Source organism: Paroedura picta, chromosome 5 (assembly GCF_049243985.1).
Source record: "Paroedura picta isolate Pp20150507F chromosome 5, Ppicta_v3.0, whole genome shotgun sequence".
Lineage (NCBI taxonomy): Eukaryota > Metazoa > Chordata > Lepidosauria > Squamata > Gekkonidae > Paroedura > Paroedura picta.
In genome coordinates, this window is record NC_135373.1 from 82782373 (window position 1) to 82794664 (window position 12292).

The 12292-nt window shown below is 42.1% G+C and overlaps 1 protein-coding gene and 1 long non-coding RNA gene across 3 annotated transcripts in view; both read left to right on the forward strand.

Moving 5' to 3' along the window:
- MYRFL (myelin regulatory factor like) overlaps positions 1–12292 on the forward strand; it is a 512195-nt gene that overhangs the window by 233988 nt on the left and 265915 nt on the right. The gene's annotated exons all lie outside the window — the stretch shown is intronic.
- On the forward strand, positions 980–9435 carry LOC143839096 (uncharacterized). Of its 2 annotated transcripts, none has more exons than XR_013231602.1 (5): positions 980–1157; positions 2254–2320; positions 6628–6885; positions 8697–8837; positions 9339–9435. It is a non-coding gene; the product is annotated as an uncharacterized LOC143839096 (long non-coding RNA). The 2 variants fall into 2 exon arrangements; XR_013231603.1 differs by having other exon boundaries at positions 2254–2294.

Genomic DNA, 12292 nt, shown 5'->3' on the forward strand with positions numbered 1-12292 from the left:
CCTTGTGGTTTGGTCTATTACTCTTAAGTCTTTTTATTCATATGAAAACACATTGTCCTTTTACAAACTATATCCATTAAATTTCACAGAGAGAGGAAGGGGGAGGGTGTTGTACTCTTTTGTAACAGAGGTGGTCTTGGCCTGCATTTCATGAGGGATATTGCCACCATCTTCATATTTGTTTAGACACAAACTTTATCTGAAAACCTGAATAACATTGAGTTGGATTCTACTGTTCTGTCTCAACAGACTCTTCCACTATGCTGACTTGCATCAATGCGATCTTCCTTAGGCAGGAAGAAAACATCCACAGTACACATCCCAATATACGACCTGGATCGTAAACTGAGTGAAAAGATGTCTAGCATTAATCTGTTGAGGAATTGATATATTCTTCTTCCAAAAGTCCAAGGTGGCTCACAAGAAACATAAAATCATACAGTGTATAATAATGTTCTATAAAAACATCAAATAAGATTAAACAACTAAATGCAAAGCTCGAATCAGTAAATGACCAGGATGTCTGATACAGAAAAAGATTTCCAGTCCTGCCAAAAAGCATCTTGAAGGTTTTTATAATGCCATACATTTTCAATACAAAATTCTGACACTGAAGGGTTTTTTCCAGCCCCTTTCCCAGGAATTCATTTTATTATTTGCCACAGTGCTCTGAAAGAGGCTATCAGGTATTCAAAATGACTTTGATATCTCCTTTGCAAAATACTATCCATTTCTGTATATGAACATTATTTTTTCCTTGCTATCAATTTTTAAAAATGAATATCTTTGTACAAGGCACTGTGTAAACCTTGTTACTTTTGTTAAGCTTCTTCTAATTTTTGTGTTTTGAGAACCATGGTATATTGTAATTTGACATTATTTATGTGTTCCTGCTATCTCATGATTCAAACCAGGTTTAGAACACTGAAAATCGGTTTAGAACACCCATTAGGTCACTAACTAGATTTTCAAATGAAACCACAGTGGAACAAGATGTTCCCAGTCAATTCATATATAAAAACTACCAAACTACCAAACTACCAGTTCTGAGCTGGTTGTAGAAGAGGCAGTTTACATACAAGAAGCAAGGGCTGGAGAGATGTTTAACTCTTCACAGGCTGGTTACTACCCTCCAGGGCTAATACAGGTTTATATCTGTATGTATGTATTTTCTTTTTTGCCTCAGCAGTCTTCTGAAGTACTTGTCTGCAGGAAGTTAAGAGAATGTAATCAGTCATCAATCTGCAAAGTCTAAAATTATCTTTAAGGATTATGGAAATGGAAGTGAATATCCTATTTAAACAATATGGGGAAATGCAGTTTTATTAAACTAATGGTTTATGAGGATAAGAAGGAAACTCTACAACTATTATTTCCTGCTTCATAAAGTGAATAGTGTCATCACTGGTTAAGTGAGTGAGCAGAGATGTAACAAAGAAAACATATTTTAACAAGGGATTGGAACATTATATATATTATCTTCCAGTTCTGAACATTTTGAAGACAATAATTTGTATGGGTTTATTAAGGGGAAAAAAAACTCTGTTTGTCAGGCTATGGGCTCTTATAGATAAATTAATATACCCAATGTTAAATAAACATATGTTTCAAATAACTGTTTGGAAGTTAATTAAACATAAAGTTTATTTGAGCACCGGCAGATGGATATCGCTGCCTGAGAACCAGTTAAGTGAAAAGAATGAATGCAAGATAGCAATAGCAACTGGGACACAGGTAGATGGTGGGTGTCTCTGAGCTGTTGTGTCCTCAGAATGAAAGACAAGCTAAAAAGCAAATGTAATTGGTTTTCAAAAGAATATTAGATTGGAAAGTGCTATTGATGCTTTCATGAGAGACAGCCTGAACATCAAACCCAGGAAATTAATCAACAAAGAAGGGAAACACTCTTCTTTTGTTTCTTTTGTTACATGCTTAGGGCTAATGTGATATCTCATCACTCTTACCTATGTGGGAAAAGCTTTTGAAAGGGGAAATGAGCGCACAATTTCCCTCCCATGAAATGGATGGTATCCATTTTGATTGAACTGAACTTTCACTGGGAGGGAGGAATGTGGCACCAGGTATTCTCCCACCAGAGCACCAAGCATTCCCCCACCATATGTTATCTGTTTATATAGAGAGGCTGAATCTTTAGGGCACTTTTTAAATCCAAAATGATAGTAAGAATTTTGGTGGGAAGACAGGGATTAACTACACTCACGAGTTTACAAATTCTGTGTCCTATCCACATAGGGTTGTCACCTCTAAGCTGGAGAATTTCTGAAGATTTGGAGGTAACTCTGGCAGTTTTCAAGCAAAGGTTGGATACACACTTTTCTTGGATGCTTTAGGATGCTTTGGGCTGATCCTGCATATTGAGCAGGGGGTTGGACTAGATGGCCTGTGTGGCCCCTTCCTACTCTATGATTCTATGATTCTAACACCTTGGGAGGGCAGGGTTTGGGGAGAGGAGCGACTCAGCAGGGTTTTCATGCCACAGAGTACACCCTCCAAACTAGCCATTTTTCTTTACGGGAGATGATCTCTGTAGTCTAGATCAGTGGTCCCCAACCCGTGGGCCGCAAAGGCCATGGCGCCGGGCCGCGGCTCCCTCTCCCCGCCCCCCCGCAGTAAAAAACTTCCCAGGCTGCAAGCTTGCGGCCTGGGAAGCTTCTTACTGCGGGAGGGGGGGAGGGAATCAGGGCCACACCCGCGCATCGCGCAAGCGCGACCGGGCCGCGCCCGCGCATGAGCCATGCGCGGCCGAAATCGCGCATGCATGGCATGCGCAGGCGAGCAGTTGCCCTGCCGGTCCCCAGCCTCAAAAAGGTTGGGGACCACTGGTCTACATATCAACTGTAATTTTGGGAAATCTCCAGGCCCTACCTGGAGACTTCTACAATCCCCTTTTGCAGATCTTTGAGTAGCCAGGAAATCGGTTCACAGTGTCACACATAAGCAATTCTGTGCATAGGATCCATAGTTTGTAAAATAATTCTATGTAATTGCTTTGCATTAGGATGCAGAAAAAGAACAACTGCTATGATGCTCCAAGCATGGGGAAGCATATGAATTTCACACCTAAATCACACGTCTGGGACTCTCAACAGTCCTTCTGAAACGTTGTGAATATCGAAGGGCTGTGATGATTCTAAAATAATACAGGTGAACTGACTCTTCAAAGTATAAATGGAATCACCATTTTGGAAAATATAATTTATAAGTCTGAAATTGAGTTCCAGATTACATTTTAAAGCATTGGATACAGCTAGGGAAATAACAGAAACAGAAAACCAGTGAAATGTGAACTGGTTATGTTATTTGCAATGAGATTTAATGATACCTACTCATCTAAATGAAGGCATTATATGTCATGTATAACGTGGTTATTCATAATTCTCTACTGAGCGTTTGAGGAATCACAAGATAGTTATCTAACTTATGTATTCCATTTGTAGTTGGCTGACTGCATCATAGGAATGGAAACAGAATGTCTGGCTCAATTTTAGTCCAAGAGATCACAGCAAACTGAATAAAGCAAACTGAAGCAAAATATAAGCAAAGTCCTTCATACTCTGTTAGGAAATATTGATATTGCTATAATAACTTGTGGCCGGTGTGGAGACCCAGCCTGAAGGGTGGAGGGCAAGAAGGACAGAATATGGGTATTGCCTATAGGACCATATTGTGATAACTTGTCAAGCTCCCAAAAGAATGACATTCGCCACAACACTGGAGGCATTGAACATGCAATTCACCCTTTTAAAATATGCCTGCAATAGTTTTATAACATTTCTTTTGCTTTGGATGTCATCTTTCACACCATCTGTTTTCTAAAACACTCAAGTGAATGGCATAATTTAATTACTGAGATAAGAAACAGAAAGTAAATTAAAGATGAGGTGTACATAAGGAGAAATTATGGCAACTTTCTGTAGTTTCCCCCCTGGTTTACATACTTTGCAGAGGTAATCATTGTTAAATTTTCCATCTGCAAGATGAATGACTGACTTGCGGTGACCCTACCTTTCCCCCGCGATATCCAGGAGTGGAGATAACTTGGTATAATTGATCCAGTCACTGAAGTAGAGAAGCAGTCTGTCCCTTATTGGCTGGGTGCCAGTTGTTATTGGCTGGGCGCAAATATTTCCTGGTTGCAAAACTTTCCTCCCAAGATTTATTTTTTCTCTCTGTTCCCCTCTGGAATATGTTTTAAAGTGACTGTGCTCCAGAATCAGTAGAGATTTGTCTCGTTCTCTGAGAGGCTGCTGCTGCTGGCTGGCTCAGCTCCCCCCCCCACACATTTGTTAAGGAAAGAAAGAGATGAGCAGCCACATGCTGCACTAGGCTTCTTCAACAGCAGTCAAAAGAGGAGAAATAAAAAATGCCAGCTGGACTTCCTCTGCCTTCCCCCCTCTCAGCTTCCCCAATCAAGTACAGAACACTTTCTGTTCCAAGTTCGGGGAAAGCAATGAGGAAGACCCAGGTTCAAATCAATAAATTGGATGCAACTTGATGGCATGTTACCCTATGGTGGCCAACCACTAAGTGATGGCTGGGGATCTCCTGGGATTACAACTGATATCCAGTTGACAGAGATCAATTGACCTAGAGAAAACAGCCACTTTGGAGGGTGGACTGCTAAGGTCCCTCCCCTCCCTAACCCTCCCTTCATTCTCCATCCCCCAAATATCCAGGTATTTCTCAATATGGAGCTAAGAACCTACTTTACACCCCTGCTCACTTGCCAAGATTCTAATTTCTTATTGCAGGCCAGATAGCCATCTAGGCACCTGTATACTTTGCCATATTGTAACCCACTTTGAGTTCCATTTAAGGTTGCCAGACTGGTGGCGAGGGGATGGTCGGGAGCTCCCTGGTGTGCTCACATCACACAGAAATGAAGTCAACATGTCAGAGGTGACACTCTGGCTTTTGGGTAAAACTCTGTGGTAGACTTTTGCCCCCAAACGAGAGCTTGCAGTGTACCTCTCGTCCACTCTCCTACCCCAAACTCACAGAGCTGGTGTTTGTGGCTGTGCTGCAGACACTGCCTGCTGCCATTGCATATATCTGCTCCTCCCAAAAACATGTGGAGCCAGCTCTGAAAGTTTTGGGTGAGGGTGGGGAGCCAGCCTGTGCTATGGCAGTGGGTGAAGCTACAACATCTGGCTCTGTGAGTTTCGGGGGGGAGGCCAGGTGTGCATGACCATGGTGGTCTGCAGTACGTCGAGGATCCGGAGGAGGGGGAACCAGTATGCAGAGCTGCAAATGCAGGCTCTATGAGTTTTGTGTGGGCAGGGTGGGGAGGGGACTTCTTTTTTGAAACTCCTAAAGCAGGTACCAAAGCAGAGGTTTCCCCAGTCCCAGCAGGGCTCGGGCATGCCTAGTTCCACTTCTGTCTGGTAGAAAGAACTGTCCACTTTTCAGCATTGTTGAAATTTATTCTGGTACGAATGCTGGCTTTTGTCAACAAGAGCATACAGGCACCTGCTCTAAAGCCGTTTCCTGCAGATTTTTTAAACATCCTTTGTCCTGGGTGTAATTCTCCCTCCCCCCGCCCATAAAATACTGGGAGAGGGCCTTATCAGCCCTGCCAGAATTAATACAGCTCGGCCGAAAGTGGTACAGCAAAGCCATGCACGGGACAGTAATTGCCCCACTACCCTGGATATTTATAAAAGTCCTGCACAGCCAAGAAACATATTCTGATTAGCAGCTGTGAGACTGACAGAAAAGGTGGCTACAACTGTCTTGGGAAGTTGCCCACCAGAGGCTGGCCCAGGATGCTCCAGCACATTAGCCTAAGAGAGGCAGACAGTTGGTGATTGCCATCTTCTCCACATACTGCCTCCTGTGGCACTCAAATGTAAAAGATGGTGATAATTTGAACACGTTCCAGTGAGGACCATTTTTATTAATACCTCTTCTGGAACTAGATTTAGGTGAGTTGACTTGAAACAGCAGAACAAAATTTGAATCCAGTGGCACCTTGAAAACCAACATAGTGTTTTTCAATTTTTTGGGGGGGTGGGGGGGTTGCCAGGTGCAACAGAAAAATATGTTGCTTTCAAAAACCTGTGGTGGGTTTGTCAAACAAAACAACAGTGAAATAGTCTTTATGACACTTCCCAGAATAACATTTGCTCTGTGGGCTGCTAGCCTCCCCTCCACACCTATACGTGCATTCGTTGCTCCAGGTGCGTTGCCATTTTAAAAAAAGAGCCTTCTTCCCATTCCCAGGAAGAAGGGAGAGAGAGGCAGGTGTGAGGGTTGGACCTTGCGAGGAGGAGGAAATAGCACCTCTTATCCTCCATAAGTCTCTTCTGCTGATAACTTGCTGGTTGTCAGCTGGTAATAGCATTATTTAGGAAGGTGAATCCACCTTTTGCAATTCCCCAACTAGCGCTTTAAAATGGCGGATGTAGCCGGCTGGTTGCTGCTTGAACGCTGGATGTTGGCGACGTCATGTGGAGGGGCCGGAATATAACGGCTACTTACGGTATGTGTTACACTATATTTAAAAGGTGTGGAAATGCCCAAAGTGTAAGCTTTTATGTGCATGCACAATGCGCTGGATTCAAACTTTATTCTTACGGAACACTTTCACTTTGATTGTGCCTTCAGGAATCACAACTACAGTGACAAAGGAGACGTTACTGGTTCATTACTTGGTTAATCGGCAGCATCATGGGGTCTGCTGTAGACTGTGCAGACAGCATTGCTACCTTCCTTTGTTCTTGGTGACACCGTCTCAAACAGCAATCCCAAACAGAACTACTCAGAAGTTCCATTTTATTAAGCAGAGCCTTATTCTTAAGAAACTGGTTTTACGACTGTAGACTGAATAGCCTAATATGTCTGTGTTTATGGTCCTTGAACAAGGTAAGCTACCATTTAGACTGGACTTTAGACGTTTCTTCCATGGAATGGTGACAAATGCAGATGTCCTATTTGTGAATCAACATCAGGACTCATCAAATCTGTCTTTAGTCCCCAGTAGAACATTCTTTTCACTCAGGAATGCCTGGCACCCACCTGTAGCAATCTCTAGACAACCCTCCCGACAGCTTTTTAGTTGAGCTCTAACCAACAGGTAACTGTCACAGAACTGGCTGTAAGCTGGGCAACTGGCTTCCTCAAATTACTCTGTTTTTGTTTAATAAAACTTTGGTTACACCTGTGAAAAACACACTAGTACCCATCACTTCCAGTTGCATTTATAATGTCTGGTTGGGAAGACATTTTCTTGAATGGGATTAGCAAATTGTCAGAAAGACTGATTTCCAAAACAATTCATTTTAACAAACTGGAAAAGTGCAGCACAGCTGGAAACACTTCGGCATTTCCACAATGACCATTCTCTTTTTGTTAATGCCATGATCACGGTTACTTAATTGCTGAGTACAAACATTTGAAAGGCCAAATGGTGTCAGTTATCTTGGCTTGACCTTCTGCATCAGCAGGGACAGCATTTCAAATGAGTCCTTCCAGCCGTGGCTTCAGCAGTTTGCAGCTAAGCTGCAATTTGCCATAAGAAACAGCTTGAATATTGAGCTTCTGATACTTGGGCACTAAGCCTAAGCTCCATGTTCTGAATCATCTTAATGTTTAAAATACACATCTCATACTCATGCTCTGCATTTTTTATTCTAATAGTTGGAAGAATATTATCTATTATTATTTTTTTGTTTTTGTTTTAAAGATTTATGGTACCCCCTGCGTAGAGCAGGGGGTTGGACTAGACGGCCTGTATGGCCCCTTCCAACTCTATGATTCTATGATTCTATACACAGTATCCCTGTGAATATTCACCTCAGTCCATTAGAAACTGATGTGATCTGGAACTTCTTCACTGATGGTAAAAATGGCCAATGTTGGAATATGGAAAACATTATGGGGTGGACTAGTGGCACCCTATCATGTGCTTCTGCCATGCCAGTGTTTCCTGGGTGCCTATCCCCAAGCTGCATCTGACTGGGGCCTGGTAAATTGTGACTGAATTGTCCCTTGAGCATGTTCATCCCATGAAGGTCCATCATTGAGCTATTTGAGAACATACCAAGGGACAAGAATTTGGTTTAATTCTTCCCCACAGGGTTTCTCCATTTGAAAGAGACCCCCCTGCCTTGTTTAAGGAAAGAAATGATGTACAAAAGCAAAGTGCTTTATTTCCCCTCTTCTAGGGTTAATACTAAAGCAGGGACAGTAGACAAAACCATGTCTGGGAGAAAAAGAAAGATTAAACCTCTTCTGCTCTCTCCAGATGCTTCCAGTTAGGGCTAAGATCTTGCATTCCTAGCATTTATAGTTAAAAAGATGTTGGAAGATCCACAATCTCTATCAATCTATTTCATTTAGTTTCAAACTCTTTCTCACGAAATGTTTCCAACTTCAGATGCCATCCCTCAATTGCTGGGTGCCCCAGGGGGAAAATACCCAGTCCATATCAGTTTTAAAATAATGGCTCTTTCAACGTCTTCTCTATTCAGGCACTCATGCTGAAATCCCATGCAAAAAGCATCCCCACTGAAATCAATTATATTTTCTCCCAAGTAAACAGGCATAAGAATAGGTTAAAAATGGGCTTTTTTGGGTGTGCTAAAAATAGCAAAGTACATATGTAATACATAAAATAATAAATGTAAAGCTAAGTAAATAAAAACATGACATTGCATTTTACCTTTAACACTCAGAGAACAGCCCAATACTAAGGCAAAGGCATCTGACTGATTTCAAGTTCTATGAAGCTGGTTTTTTTATTCAATCAAACGTACTGATGATGACCTTTTCCCTGAACAGCCTGACAACAAAATCAATAACATAAAGGCAGTCAGGTAGAATCTAAAGACTATGTTTTAAATAACTGTTTTATTCATGAACTACTCATAAAATGGGGGTAACAAAAGCTTCATGCATTTCACTGTGTGGGAGGATGTAATTTGCACTGGAAAATGGGATCTTAGGATCACACATTGCCACTACAGTATAACCTGGATACCTTTCGGGATTTCAGCCAAGAGAACATAACTTCACCATCTCTCATTCTTGCCTCATTACCTTGCTCCATAATCCAAAAATAATTCAGATTATTTTAGTTCATTGACTTCAAGGGATTAGGAAGGGTACAGCTCTGTTTAGGATTTCATTGTCAGGTATTTTTTTTTTTAGTAGTGTTAGGTTATCTGTTAAATACACATGAAAAGCAAGCTTTTCCATTACTGGGTTTCTTGTGAGGCTTATTGATCCTATAGTGCAGTTTACCAATCACTTGATAAGCACTTAAGTGTTGTCATCTTGTTTGTATGTTCCTGAGCTCCACATATGTTTTTTTGCAGGGACAGAAAAGGAGAGGCAGAGGAGGGGGGATTCCTGGCTTCCTTGTGGATATTCTAGCCCCATTCCTAATTTTTAAAAATAAAACTAAAGAGTAGGTCTCTAGCCCTTCTGTTTCCAGAGATTCTATCAAAAACATGTAGGCAGTTTACTACCCAATTGTACCATGAGCACTAACCTTTCTTTATTATTATTAGCAACAACAACTTTATTTTTATAGCATTTCCTGCCTTCTGTAGCTCTGATCAATGAGTACAAAGGCAATATAGTATGTGACAGATAGTAGACTAATCTTGTTGACAGTTATACAATTTGATGTCATTATTTTAATACTGTTAAATAACTTTAAACACACTAAGGTCACTGACTTAGCTTCTGACTCTTCTGCAATTCCACAATGTCTATTTACACCCCCTTAGAATTTCTAGTTCTGACATTTTTAGATTAGAATATGCAGTTGCAAATATATATGGTCATAGATGATGGACTGGTGGTAAAGAAAATTATTACAACTTTCTGATAGATCATATAGTTATTAGAGATTGGCTATAATTCTACATCCTTTCCAGGTTCAAGTCTTTGGTTCTGAACGGGCAGAGAAAACGGCCTGTTCCTCTCTGAAATGTAGTTTTTGATAACTCTCTCACAAGACCAAAGTTATTTTATAGCTGAGACAGTCCTCCTCAAGGTTAGAGAAATGGAAGAAGAGTGTGTCACTATGTCGTGGTTCGGTCCTTGGTGGCTTGGGAACCGGACCGAACCCCGCCATCAGAGGCGCCCGCGATCACGGAGGTAGGGCATGGTGATCATAGGCAAGCCGGCAGCTGGGCGCCCCACCCGATCGTTGAGGTGGCAATGGCCGCTAAAGAACCTCAATGTCCCCCTCCACCTTTTGACAAGGGCCCGGAGATGGCCCTTTGTTCCAGGAAAATGGGCCATCAGGAACCCCGGAAAACCTCGCATATGTGCATGAGTCATGATTGTATCAGCATGTTCCCTCCGCAAGTACTGGGTGGGGCAATACAGCCTAAGGAGGTGGGTTTTGTATAAAAGGGAGCTTCCACCTGGAGTTCGGTGGAAGCTCTTACTCCATACCAGCGGACTCCACGTTGCTGAAATAAAGCTTGTTCCTGTTGTATCGTTCACCAGGCCTGGCGTGACGTTTTCTTCAAAAGGGCACCCTGTTTTTTCAGTTAGCAAGCGGGTCCCCGACACACTACTGTTTATGTAAACAATTGGGTGGGAGGGGGAGATAATGGAAGCAGCTTTTCAGAACCTGTCAGCAACTTTTCAGGGGGCTGGCTTGGTGGCTGTAGGGTGGTCCCGTAGGATGTCCAAGAGGGGTGGAGACCCCAGGTTATTGGCTTGACCCATAAGGGCATCACCTTTCTCCGCCTCCAATGAGAAGTTATTTACTCTCTTGTAATTGTATTGTTCTCTGCACAGATTTGGGTACTCTCCTGTGTCTGTATTTCTTCTGCAGTAAAAATATATAAAGGTTTTTCTCTCAGTGTGATTAATTGGGGAGATTAATTGGGCAAAAGAACCCTGGTTTAGTCATTTGCCTATCAGATTTGGTGCCCAGTGGTGTTTGCCTCTTTGGGAGGGAATTGGGCTTGACTCCTGTGCACTGCTGAAGGAGCCCAGACATCCTTTTTGTCTGCAGATGTGGTTTTTGGGTTCTGGACCAACTCCTCCCTGACACAAAGGCAATGATGCCCCTTTTAAGAAGCAGCAGATTCCTTTCTCCAACCGTGAGTCCATTTGCATTAAGGGGGAGGCAGAGCCAAGTGGGGCTCTAGACTAAGTGGTATAGTCAGACTTTCTGATGGGTTCAGAGTAAGTATGAATCAGGTATTTGCTCTGTTCAGGGGACTGCTAAGGACAGCGCTGTCAAGGGGCAGAGTGAGTGCATGAACGTGATTCTGCCGTCCCTGTCACTGATCCATATTCATGAGCTACAGCCCCTAAGACTGTGCTTCCCTGTGATTCTAAGGATTGCAGGGGTTACGTATGTCTCTGCAGACAACCCCTTTTCGTCTGGATTGCTTGACAATAAAGTATGAGTGCATGTGTGTCTTCTTGAGTACATGAGTTACCCGGGGATACCTGCCTCATAGATGAAAGCAATACCAGAGTCAAGTAACAGTAAAGTAATGATGTCAAAGAGAAACCCCTTTAGAATGTGTTTTGAAAAACTGGAGGGCTCTTGGGGAGAGAATCCGCTTTCTAATGGTCAACTGAAATTTTTGTGCAATCATGTTGGGAAATGGTGTAACTTTGGGGAAATGGCAATTAAGGGCATATTGCCAACAACTGGGAAAAGCTGATGAGTGAATATACGTTCAGCTATTTATAAAATTAAGAAATGCATTGATCAATTATTGTCTTTATGAACTGACCAGGTTTTTGATTGTAGATTTTCAATTGTGATGTGTTCTTTTGAAATTACTGCTATATTGCTGAAGGCATCTGAGAGGATGCCTTCCTTTCTGTGCTCAAAAAGGGTTTATCTTAAAGGGTAAGAAAGGTATAAATTATAGGACTTATTTTTTTTTTGAAAATCCTGTGTGAGAATTATGTGTGTGGCAGAGAGACAGTCTCTGAAAATGATTGGAATGCTTTAAAAATCCCCTTCCTGTCCCCTTCCCTCCCCCTTTTCCACATTCCGAGCTTAACGTCCACAACTCTTGCATGGGTTGTTCTATCATGAAATCAATGGATGATTTGGCAAATGTGCAGAGGAATGTGCACAGGGATGAAGAGAAATGTAAGAGAAAAGTTAAAGGGGAGGTAAAGGACAGGGTAGAGAAATGGACTCATCCAAAGTTAAAGCAGGCTGAAAGAGACCAGGAAGCGAATGATGGGGTGTTGAAACCCCTGGAGCCAGAAAGACTTTGGTATGTTCTGTCACTTTTATGTTTTTCCGGGTTTGGAAATATCCAGGCAAGATGGA